The sequence below is a fragment of the Siniperca chuatsi genome, linkage group LG3 (genome assembly GCF_020085105.1).
Source record: "Siniperca chuatsi isolate FFG_IHB_CAS linkage group LG3, ASM2008510v1, whole genome shotgun sequence".
NCBI classification, from domain to species: Eukaryota; Metazoa; Chordata; class Actinopteri; order Centrarchiformes; family Sinipercidae; genus Siniperca; species Siniperca chuatsi.
This window is the reverse complement of record NC_058044.1, coordinates 3,748,111-3,761,071: the sequence shown is the minus strand read 5'-3', so window position 1 is coordinate 3,761,071 and position 12,961 is coordinate 3,748,111. Positions and strand designations below refer to the sequence as shown.

Sequence of the window (12,961 nt, the reverse complement as noted above, 5' to 3'; positions counted from 1 at the left end):
ACCCCATATTTCACTTCCAGGCTGTTTATATGAAGTTATGTAGAGGCGATGTGGCGGGCTGACGCCCCCTAGTGGTGGAATCACGTCAGTCGCGGGGACTGAAGAGGCAGGACTGGATGCAGCATGAATCATCATTTCTCATCACTGTCAGCAGCAACAAATAAACAGCAGAGAGAGCGACGGGGACAGAGCCTGGAGCTGAAAACAGATCCAGACATCAAAAGAGGAGAGAGGAGGCTGCAGTGAAGACACTGAAAAAAAAAAAATCTCAAGCAAACAGGAAAATAAAATCATTTCTGGTTTAAATGTGTTGTTTCTATGATCCTCATCAAGCACGAAATTAATGAGGAACATAAACAAAATACACAGTTTCCTAATCCAGCTATTACGTTATTTCTGAATTTGTCCCTGACATGTGACAGCTACAGTAGTATTCAGAACTGTTAAAACTTTGACCCTTTTCACGCCGTAAAGAACTTTCTTCTTGTTAATGCGTCAAACCTCTGAAACAGCTTTCTTGAGCATCTCGGGGCACTAAAAATCTCTGAAACAGGACTCCTTGATTGTTTGACTGTCAGCAGCTCTTTCAGGCTTGCACCACATCTACCCTGTAGTAGAAAATCTTGAAGAATTCATTTAAATCATTATATGACATAAAATGTTAGAATTTAAAAATACATTAATGAAAATTGAAGATATACATTTATTGTAGGTTTTACAGAACTTGCAGTTTTTCTTTAGCTATGGTCAGGTAGGAACCTTAATTACTGAAGATTATAATTGATTCTACATTAAAAGGCTCATAGTGGCCTGATGCATTAAACTAACCCTGTTTTATTCTCTCATTACAGACAAGACGAGCAAAAAGCATCACAAAACCCAGCCGGTGTCTTCATGTGTCTTCACTTCTCCAGGAGGCTGCAGAGCGACAACATGGTGAGAGAGCAGCAGTGTGTGTGTGTGTGTGTGTGTGACTGTGTGTGTGTGGGAGGCAGAATGCGTTGCCATGCATTGAACAGCACCAAAAACACCAGCGAGTGGGAGTGAAACCATACGTACCAGCAAAGAACAAGGCACCTTTTCATACTCACACACACACACACACACCATGCAGTTCCACTGTGTGTAGTTACCGATGTGTCATTAAATCTTCAGTCCATCCAAAATGCCAAAAGGCCTTCTGAACTATATTTTGTAGTAGTGACAGTCGCAGCAGTCGCCACAGTAGCAACATTAGATGTAGTATATAGAATAGTCATATTACTGACAGTGGCAGCAGCAGCAGCAGTGGGGTCAGTACCAATTTTTTTTCCTTTCAACCCTGGCCTAGTTTTGGTCCAGTTTCATTGTTTCATATGAATTACTGCCGAAGCCAGAGCAAAATCAATCTCATTATTTCTTCCGCTGTTGTTTTCAGTGCTATGAGCACCACTAAGTAAATTCTATTCGCTTCCAGGTACCAGCAGTCCCAGAAATCTCTTCATATAAACCAAACTTATCTCCATGGCTGCATAGCACTACAGGTAAGTGGGAAAATGTTAGTTTATGATTTGGGTAAACTGAGCAATTAAACAGAGGTTTACAGCTTCCTCTGTGCCACTTTTTACAAACGTACACACTTTTTGTGTACGTTTGTACTTCTGCTGTATACTTGTGACATAATGCACTCCTAACCTGAGCCTTAACCTAAAATTATTCTAACCCTAAACCTAAAACCAAGTCTCAACACTCAGCACGCCTTTTAAGAAGTGAGGACTGCAAAAAAAAATGCCCTCACTTCCCAAAAAGGTCCTCAGTCTCACTGTCTAAAACTAAAGTTGGTCCTCATAAAGATAGACGTACAAGAGCAAACCGGCTCTCAGCTCCTCGACGGTGTAAATCTGCTAAAAATAATCTTTAACCAGGCGCTGACATCGCTGCTTAACGGGATTAATGAAGAGTCAGTGAAAAACAACAGAGATCTGTGAATGGAGACATCGGGCAGCCCTGCTCCAGAAGCTGGCATGAAACCCAGAAACCCATAAACCCTGTCAACACATGCACACACACACACCCGCACACACACACACGTAATATATAAAGCTGCTATTCTACTCATGTACAAACAGCCTCCCTCCTCCTCCTCCAACATCTGATAAACCAGACACCTAATCGGAATCTTTGGGGACCCCGGGCCTCCTATTGGAGTTTGCAGACCAGGCAAATACATAAACTCAATTTAGAGTTTGGGATTAAGGACCCACCCCTCCCCTTTATAACACACACACATAGAGACAAACACACACCATCAACCCTCCTCCTCCTCTGCCTTTCCTCCTTCTCTCATCTCTCTTTTTGATGGGATCAGCTGAGCGCTACATTCTCCTCTTCTTCCCCTGCACCCTCTCTCTCTCTCTCTCTCTCTCTCTCTCTCTCTCTCTCTCTCTCTCTCTCCCCCTCGGGGGAACGGGGTGCTCGGACTCTATAGTTATGGGCCAGGGCCATCTGTCACCGTGCGCATTCACGCAGCCACCAGAAGGCCGCAACATGTGCAGATTTAAATGGAGAACCCAACTTTCCCAGGACACACAGGCCTGACCCCGGCAGCCGTGCACCCCCCCCCCCAGTCCTCCTCCCTCCCCATCACCCGGTGCCTCCCCCATCCTCCGTCCCACGACCATCGCCACCACCATCCAGCATCCCTAAAACCCAGACCCCACCCACCTGCCACACCCTCCTCTAACACCACCAAGAAATACTGTCTGCATGTGAATCAGTGAATTAGAGCCCCCACAAACCTCCTGGACCAACCCCCCCCCCCCCCAAACACACCCCACTAAGTGTGTGTGTGTATGATGATGGCTGCGCAGCATGCACAAGCACCTTCTTTACACACTATGATGGATTTCCACCTTACGTAGCAGCTGATGGTGAAGGGGGAGGTGATGGAGGAGGTGGGGTGAGGGTGGGAGGAGAAGGGGATGAGGGCAACCCCTGGTGGATGTGTGAGAAAGAGAGAGATCAGCTGATTGGTAAAATTGATTGTGAAGGAGAGAGGGAAAGGAAGAAGGGGAGTGTGTGTGTGTGTGTTGAGCAGCAATACGAGTGTGTGTTGTGGTTTTTGTGGTTGCGAGGAGGGGTGGGCGAGGGGGATGAGAGGTGGGAGGGTAACAGGATTGGTCTTGTCTGTGGGACCCACGGGGAGGACAATGGGACCGGCGGGGGTGGGGCGAGTGTCACACGCTTTTGCTTTGTGGCTCGGTCAACAGGCGTGTGCCACGGGTGTCGTCTCGCCTCCCCTCGCCTGCTGTCCTACTCCGGGGAAGGACCGGCAACCATGAGAACCGGGGCCCCGGGCCCTTTAATGAGGGGCGTGCTGTTTCTTATCAAAGATGGACAAGCCATCATTACAATCATCATTAGAAGCTGCACAATGGAGCACGCCTCCCTTAACTATGGATGGGAAAATCCTCCTACAGAGCTGCGGCGGTGAAGGCGGTGGCAGTGGGGGATGAAATCAAAAAAAAGTGCACAAAAAAAGTCTGAGTGAATGTGTCTATTTAGTGAATCTGCAACAGTTATGTCTGGTGAGGCAGTGCGGCGCATCAGGTGCAACTGAAAGATTTTAGCTTCAAATAAACACAATAACAGCGTCAAAAATCTTGTCATAAAACCTACAAATGAAACGATCCATCTTTTTGAGATGCCTCCCTCTTATTGGGGCGAGTTTTTCACGAACCGAATGGTTGTAGAGATGTGAAAGATTCCCATGTTGATGACTTGGGAGCGTTCACATAAACAACTCAAGATATATGAGTGCAGAGTTGGTTGTGTGAGGGTTAAAAATACTTAAGGTCAATATAGAGTTACATCCATTTGGGCTTAGTGACCTTGAAAGGACTGAGGCGTCCATATTTGTCTGCATTTTCAAGTATTTCTGCACTATTAAGTTGGATACATCTGACCTTCAGACAAAGTTTCCCAGTCAAAATTACAACTTGGATGTTCAAGTCTGAAACCAGTAATTATGGTAACTCCGACATAGCATGAACATGGCAAAAGGATAAAGGATAAAATCTTATCTTGTTTGGATTGTAGGCTACAATTAATCAATTATAGTATTTGAATTGATTAATTGCAGCATATGATCCAAACCAGTTATGTGCATGCTCTGTGACAAGTATAAAAATGCTGAACTGACCCAGATCTCGACCCAACTATTGGAGATTTTGTACTGCTGTGTTAGACTGCGTTCTCTAACCTTAGCCATCATTGAAAACACCAAAAAAGGGAATATATTTAGGAAGAATGGTGTTCATCTCTCCAGTTGAGCTCCACAGACTTGGAGAATCTATGTCAAGAAGCACTGAAGCTGTTCTGGAGGTTCATCTAGAGGCCCAACGCCTTATTAAAGCACTTTACTTTGGTTTTTCCTTTAATTTGTCAGTCATTTGATAAACAGGACTCCACAATGCACAGCAGAGTACACCTGAACTGCTAAAGGTTTTTAAAAAAATTATGATTGTGAATTAATCATTTCAAAATTTTTGACGGGTCCAAAATTTATGTTTTGTTTATCTCTGTGTGAGATGTCTGACGTTTGCTTCCTACTTCTAACAAGACTTGTGAGCCAATAGTATAACGACGTTGGTATCACATGGTATAGTTGCCAGTTAGTGTGGGGGAAAAAACGGATACTGACGTTAGCACATATTAGTTAGTCGTCCGAACAAGGGGATTTAGAAGTGGGCCAGGGTCCGACATCAGTGATGGCCCGGGGCCAGTACAAGTTTATGCAGGGCAAGTTGATTGACCAGTCACCGGCCTGGACGGACCGGTGACTGGTCAATCAACTTGCCGCTTATGAAAAGACGGTCGCTTTTCTTTAAGAACGGAGTGGACGTGGGATCCCAGTATATTACCAATGTGTCATGTCGAAGGTAAATGAAAGTTCAGAACTACTGTAAATCTGCTCATTATGGTGTTTAGAAACGTGACTGTTATTGAGGGTGTCATGTCATATAGCAGTCTAATGTTAGCCATATTATGAGACACACGTTGAGGTGCATGTGGCTAGCTAGCCATGTAGCTAGCTGCGTTGAGCTCAACAGCTACGGTACTCACGTCAATATAAAAATCTGAAAATACTGACATGATCATACAGTCGTCTTTTCTCCCTGTAGCCATTGTTGCTGTGTGGCGCTCAGTGGCTACAATGTACTGTACTCTTTGATTGGATTCAAATGTAAATATTTACTTAATGTCTTATTGTGTAAGGATGATTGAAGTGTCATTTTACGGTAAGTGTTGCAATCAGAATCAGAATCAGAAATACTTTATTGATCCCCGAGGGGAAACTCTTTCGTTACAGCAGCTCACTGTCACGTCAGTGCACACAGGAATAGAAGTACTGAGCAAAAAAATATAATACACTATAATACAGGTGAGATAAATTAAGTACCAAGTGGGTATGAGTATAAAACTAAAATAAGTGTAAAGTACAAAGTGGATTTACCAGTTGATGATAAGTATGTACGGTATAATAATACCATGTAATAATACAAGTAGTAAGTAATAGCGCATGAACTGTCAAGTTAAGTGTAGCCTATTAAGATTATAATGAGACAGTGGATATTGCACAGTATTTATAGAAGTATGAATAAATATCAATAAACAGGGAATTTAAAACTGAAAAGAGTATGTAACACAGCGGTATTAACACAGAATATTGCACAATTATGTCAAGTATTGCAGTGATGTTAATGATCAATGTCCAGTTTAATGACTTAGGGTCATATAGACTGACACTTTTAGGACAATATAGGGCCTCTACAATTATTAAATGATGGGGAAAGCTCTCCCTAGCTGGCCTTATCCTAAGATTACCATAGATATCTTCACTGCTGAAATATGCAGGTTGTGCAACAAACTGGCAACCACTGGAATGGAATGGAGGGGGCGCGTCATCTAGTGGCTGGATGTTATCAATGTTATCAATAGCACCTTTAAAGAGATGAAAAAAATGTATGACCAGTATCAGCGTCTGCATAATAAAAGATGAACTTTGCTACTTTTATGGTTCGAGTCTAAAGGATGAAGTCTGGATCTGATTTTATGAGATGGAGGAATTGAGAAGACATTTGCATCTGAGGTTTTACATCGTTGAAGTAAACGAAAAGAAGCGTAGTGAACCTTCATGTCCGGCATCTACAATCAAGCTTCTTTTTTCTTTTGAATCTCAACTACAAACTGCAGTAAGTTTCACACCATCACACAGAAATTATGATCTCTCTTTCTATCATTAACATCAGGGGGCTGGGAGTCACATTCGTCCAGGTTACCGTGTCGTGCACCGTAACCTTGCTCAGTGTTTGTCTTCATTAATGTTTAGCCAAAAAACGTGTTGCTCCGATGTGGCCTTTCTCAAGAGTCTCCTCCAAGTCCTTTTTAATGCTCTCCGCTGCCCCTCGGCCCTGGCCGCAGAGAGCATTGTCATAGTGCTGAAGGTGGAGGGGATACTGGGAGGAGGTGTGTGTGTGTGTGTGTGTGAGTGTGTGGGGAAGAGGGGGGCATGACGCTGCAGCAGTGGCAGCTGGCGGGCCAGCTTGCAGGGGCCATCTCTTCACAATGGAGAGTCTTCCCCCTGGGGCCAGTGATTTAGGACAGGGCTCTCTGGACAGGCCCCTGGAGAGGAGGAGAGAGGACACTGGCTTTGGAGGAACGCACCCACCCTCCCTCTCTTCCTCCCACCTCCACCTCCCCTCCTCGTATCTTCTTGTCTTGTCCTCTAAAGCTTCCCTGCTGGTTCCCGTGCCCCCTCCAGCTCCTCCACACACACTCCTGACACCCTCCCCTCATCCCACCGTGGCTAAGCTCTCTCTTGGGAGGAGCAGCCAGGCCTCTGGACAGGGAGCATTCCTGAGGTGTAGCACACTAACACTAGCCGGACACAATAGGGGGACAACAACAGGTGCGTGTGGATCCTCTGTCGTCCAGCGGCAGCTGAGAGATAGGGACGGGGGGCTATTATGGCGCCATTATCCACCGCTGCGCTACCGTTGGGCTGTTGGACCTCTTTTCTCAAACAAAAACAAGGCTTTTTATGTGTAACCTGGTCTTGTACCCACCCTGCTCCGACAAGCCTCTCTTTCATCCTCCTACCCCAGCTAGCACCTGCCACCCCCAAGGCCCTCCAAACAAGCCCAACGGCCACTTATCCCAAGACTGGTTTCAATTCAATTGAACCCCAACTGCAAGAAAACCTGAGCCCACTTGTTTAAAACACCTACCACTTCATACTGGAGCCATAGAAATGATCCAGGCAGCCACCTCTGTACACCACCCAGCCCCCCTCCTCCATATCCCTCCCTCCCTCCCTCCTCTGTCCCTCTGAATTATGTTATGTCTCAAATGAGCAGTCATACAGCAGATTGTTTGGTGCAGCCACTTGATATAACTGGTGACAATGCCTCTAACAGAGCGAGTGTCCTGGGGGGATAGGCAGTATTTGGTTACTGCATCCCTGATCTCTCCCCATTGTGGTCGGCTCTGGGTCCCATAGAAGGTTGAAAGGGGGTTTGGGGAGGGGGACATGTGCGCATATGTGGGCCCACAACGCAGGTGCCTACATCTGTTCATTTCTGGGCAGATGCTCATGGTTGTAGAGATAGAGAGGGAGAGTAAAGAGAGAGAGAGAGAGAGAGAGAGGAGGGGAGGTGGACTTCCTCCGTTTACTCTCTCATCATTCATACTGGTGATTAAACCTAGATGGAAACAAGTTGAGAATTGTATTTCTTCTGGGTCCAAAGAAAGACACAAATCACCCATGTGTTTTGTTTTTTTAACATCAAATACACTACATGGATAAAAGTGTTTTGGTCTGGGGTTGTTTTTCATGGTTTGGACTTCGGGAGGGTAGCCCCTTAGTTCCAATGAAAACATTTTTAATGCTACAGCATACACTGGTATTTTAGACAATAGTGTGCTTCCAGCTTTGTGGCAGTACTTTGTGTTTGTCCCTTTCCTGTTTTAACATGACACTACTGCGGTGCACAACGCCAGGTCCATAAAGAAATGGTTTCCCCAGTTTGGTGTGGAAGAACTTGACTGGCCTGCACAGGTCACATATAGGTTTAATATTTTGGTGTCCACATACTTTTGTCCATGTAGTGTTTACAATACATGTGGCTGCACACCAAAGGTCAGGTGCTGGTCGTGGCAGTGCCCTCAGTAGATGAGAAGATAAGTGACTATATTTTTTTATGATTTTATTGGGTTTGCTTTTATTGTATTGTGGTACAATAAAATCACTCAACAAACAGAGCTCAGTGTGCCCATCCTCTCCTCTACTTTTATTTTCACATTCAATAATGTACTGATAGTTATCTTGGTCAGTCAGCCTGCAGCCACTACTATAAATCACGTCAGACAGAGTCTACAGCCACACTATAGACTGTGAGGCTTTGAGCTAAATGCTAATATCAGCATGCTAACATGCAGATTTTAGCAGGCAATGTTTACCAGGTTCACCGTCTTCGTTTAGTAATGTTAGCATGCTAAGGTTCGCTAATTAGCACCAAACGTAAAAGTACAGCTGAGGCTGAGGGGATGTGGTTAGTAATGTGGTCAAACTTTTGGCCAAATTAAGATTTGGGCCTGATAAAGGCACAAGATGACAAGTCAAACTAGCATATTAATGGCAACTAGCATATTAATGGCAACTCTCTTGCCATTAATATGCTAGTTGCCATTAATATGAGTTGCCATTAATATGAGTTCACTGAAAACCGCAAATGTCAACCTTATGGTGGTGCTAGAGGAAAAGTTAGAGGTTTACCAAAGTCAGTCGGATTCATCTTCTGCGAACCAAGACTGTTTCAATCGGGCCAGTCAAACCTCCAGAACAGCTTCAGTGTTCCTTGTCATAGATTCTCCAAGTCTCTGGAACTCTACTGGAAGGATGTAACACCATCATTTGGTGCTTGGATGATGGTGGTGGAGATAACTGACATGTTGCTCCAAAATCTCCCATAGGTGTTCATGTGGGTTGAGATCTGGTGACTGCGAAGGCCATAGCGAAGGATTCACATACTTTTCACACTCATCAAACCATTCGGCGAGCCCCCCGTGCTCTGTGGACGGGAGCGTCTTTTCTTTTAGACCTTCATCTCTTGCCGTCCTGATCCAAACTCGAGGTCAGCTGGGTCTCCTCAGCATTTTTCTACATTCACAGAGCATGATAGGATGTTCGTCGCTTAATTGTATCATGCAGTGTATACACCTGTATGGAAGCATCTGCATTTTGTATGTCTCTACTCATTTATTCAGGTTTTTCTTTTAATATGTCACCTATGATATTTGTACACTATTCTTACAGGCACTTAAGTGTGTCTGCGTTACAAAATATAGATAGTAGAGGGACATTTTGATAAATGTTCTAAATTCTAGATAGATTTAGAAGACATTTTTACACAAAAATGGTATGTGACACTCATGGAACTCACAATGACCTTATTTGCTTTTTTACTCTCCTATATAGTATCCCTATAATAACCCTACAATATTCTGAGAGAAACCTAAATACCCAAACCGTTTTTAACCCATTAATAGATTGTTCCTATAATAACCTTATAAAATACAAGAACAAGTTGGTTTTTTTTATGTTTGTTTAACCCTTTAGCACGTCATCATTATGGCGGGTTGATCTCTCATCAGCACTAACTTGAGTATTTGTTGTGGGTAAACGTGTCGCGCACAGTATCAGTTGTTGAATTATCGATTTTATTCATAGGGACCCGCATATGTTGTGGTGCGTCAAGCCCGGGTTGCGCGGCAGATGTGTTTTCATAAACACTGGCACGCGACTGGCCACGTACAGCTCCCTCTTACCTCCCCCTTAGGTCCCCAGTGTCTCTGCGCATACACACACACACACACACACACACACACACACACACACCACCCCCTCCCTACTCACACACACTTATAACGCACACGCGCGCGCACGCACACACACACACACACTTGCAGGCGCGTCTCTGGCCCCCCCACGTAATTACTGCTGCACTCTTCCCATAAACTTAAGCTCAGCACGTCTCCAGTAACAGCAACGTATGCAAATGAGACAGCAGCCCGGACTGGGAGCCTCCAGTAGCCGTGGGAAGCTGTGGGGAGCCTCGCGGAGCCCTGAAGAGCCCTGGGGAGCCGCGGATCTGGCCTGTGGCCCCCTCTTCCAGCAGCTGGCCACAGTAATCTGATCTGAACACAAAGGAGCCTGTTGATCTCTGCGTTTCAGCAGGTAAAACAGACGAACCAGACAGATAAAGACTAGGTCTAGTTTTAAATCAAGGGCCTCGAAAAGATAAAGAACTTAAGCATAATACGACACATCACGGCAAACCTAACCTATAAAAAATTTAATTGATTTTTACAATAAAGCACATATAGATTCACTGAGTAGCATGGAATACATTTAATTTTTCATGTGATTACTACAGTAATCTTTCATCACGTTAACGACAGGTTTTTTTTATGCGTAAGCGTCATTAAGGACTCGGGGGAGGCGTGCGTAAAACCCTCTCCTGAGAAAGTGCTGATTCAAAACCTGCCATTTCCTTGAAGCTTACTGCATTTTAGCACGGGTGGCCTCTATAAGACACCCCTCCCTGCCCCCTCCTCCTCCTCCTCCTCTCAACTCCATCCAACCCTGGCAGTGTTGGTCCGGTGCCTTGCTCCTCCCGCATCATTCAGGGAATGGAACCACCAACCCTGGCACCATCACGGGCTCAACTCACTGCGCTCCACCCGGGGTGGAGGCTTTCAGTCCGGGTGAAGATGCGTCAGTATTTCCTGCAATGATGAGGTATCAGTGTAAAAAAAAAAAAATCAATTGATCATTACACAGTAGCCCCCTCCCTCCTCCCCTTCCCCAATCACCGCTTCATATGATCGATATCGTGTGATGCGCGCCATGTTTACGTTCCCACGAGTGACCATGTGGTGTCTCCTCTTCGGGGACCAAAAAAGGAAAAAAAAAAACCCTCCTGGCTTCCCCCTCGCCATATGGCCCCGGAGGGCCCATACCGTTACAGGTCCTTTAACATGCTTCCAGTTGAGTGTAGACGGAGCTCGGTGGACAGAGGCGCATAGAGACGTGCGCTTCGGGCCGGAGGAGGGAGGGAGGGAGGGAAGCAGGGAAATAAACGTCGTTTTCTGGATTGGGGGGTAGTTAGTGGCAGATGGCTTGTAAGGGTCTGTCCGCGTCTGAAGGCGTGTCGTGGTCCTCCACTGAAGACCCCCCTTCCTCCCTCCCTCCTGCATTCACAATCAATGGAAATTAAAGCGCAGAGAATGGATGAATAGTCAGACCCCGAGTCACCCTTTTTTGTTTGGCGCAGCTACTGGTGGGCAGGAGTTAAACTACAGCAGCCCCCTACAGTATCACTTTAGTTAAACAGTCAGAGCTCAGCCAGCAGCATCTTGGCCAGGAGAAAAAAAAGGACAGAAAATATACTGTAGGGACAACTGTGTCCAAACTGGGCAGGGTCTTATCTTAGTTTTACAGGTCCAGCTCCTGGCTGAGTTTGATTCGCAGTTCATCTCAGATTACTTTCAGTTGATTCCCCCGTGATGCTTTTTCCGGCTCTAGTTTAGTTTCTTTGCAGTATTATTCAGGTTTAGATACATTTTTAGTCAAACATTTGGTTTTTCTGGGGTCAAGTGCACAAAAACTGACTGCAAAGGGTATTAATAATGCATTGATTGCTGGCCTGTTTATGAGACTTATCAAAGGACTGAGGTTCAGTTCATGGGGGGGGGGGTTTAATATCAATTTTGTTTTAGTTCCCTCATTATGCGTATAGTCTGTATTCCAGTTTACAGACTTTTCATACCTAATTTTAGCCTCATAGTTCAAGTAATGAACGAATACAAACTCTGCAGGGTTATATTGGAGGGGATTTTACTTCCTGGTTCAGTTATTTTAAAGGTTCAGAGTGGCACCGAGCTGAGATTTGTTCTACACTTTATGGAAGCTGTAAAACATTTCAAACTGCCTCCCTTAAAGAATAAAGAAGTCCCTTCTTTCGCGGAGTGAAAATATAATTGATTTCGTTTGTCTGTATCAGAGGTTAATTGTGATGGTCACGGTTCAGCCGGCGTTTGGCTTGAAAAATAGCCCGGTGTGAAAGGAGAGATGGACAGGTTTATTAATGGAGGAGGACTTTGTTTGGCTGTTGCTGCCATTGATTAGAGGTAATAAGTAACTACGGACACAGCACCCGTGTTATGTGACATTAGAAGCGAAGGTAATTTGGATGAGAAAGGGAAAGCATGTCACTTTTTGGGGGAAGGAGGGGTTGACCGCCTCTCCTCTGACAGCCGCGGTGTGGAAGACGGATCACAGCAGCAGGTAACGGACACCGGAGAGAAGCCACAACACAGCGGCCGCGATGTGCATATCTGAACACAGTGACGCAATGTAGCCTGCGTGCACGGTACGGTAGCCCGCGCGTGCAGCTTGCTATTTGGCCCCCATTATGCAGCAGAAAATTCACACTTCTAATAAACGACCTAATTAAGAAACAACCCCCACCTCCTGCTCCTAACTCATACGCGCGCGCGCACGTGCACACAGCACCTCCACACCGAGATACAAATAAGACTTAAATAATGGCCCAAGTTTGCCCCCCCTCCTCCTGCTACACAGGATTTGGTCAATATTTAAAGAAGAGAAGAAGAAAAGGCAAATGCAAGCGATTTTTGTCCGGTTATGTTTGTTTGATGTGAAGTGAAAAGTGTGTGTGTGCGTGTGTGTGTGTGTGTGTGTGTGGAAGAAGGGGAGAAAGTATTGTGTATGGGACGTGTGGGCGCGCGCTCAGCCAAGGGAGGCGCGCGCACGCTGTTATTGAGGGGAGAGCAGGTGCTGGCCGAATTACCATACAGCTGAGGGGGGAGAGAGAGAGAGAGAGAGCAAACTTATTCC

General features: G+C 45.4%; 1 long non-coding RNA gene across 1 annotated transcript; it reads right to left on the bottom strand.

Annotated features, from left to right (window-relative positions):
* Positions 1-9,718: 9,718 nt before the first annotated feature.
* On the bottom strand, positions 9,719-11,163 carry LOC122872858. The gene is made up of 2 exons (XR_006377319.1): positions 10,957-11,163; positions 9,719-10,827 (listed from the first exon to the last, which is right to left on the bottom strand). It is a non-coding gene; the product is annotated as an uncharacterized LOC122872858 (long non-coding RNA).
* Between the last annotated feature and the right edge of the window lie 1,798 nt (positions 11,164-12,961).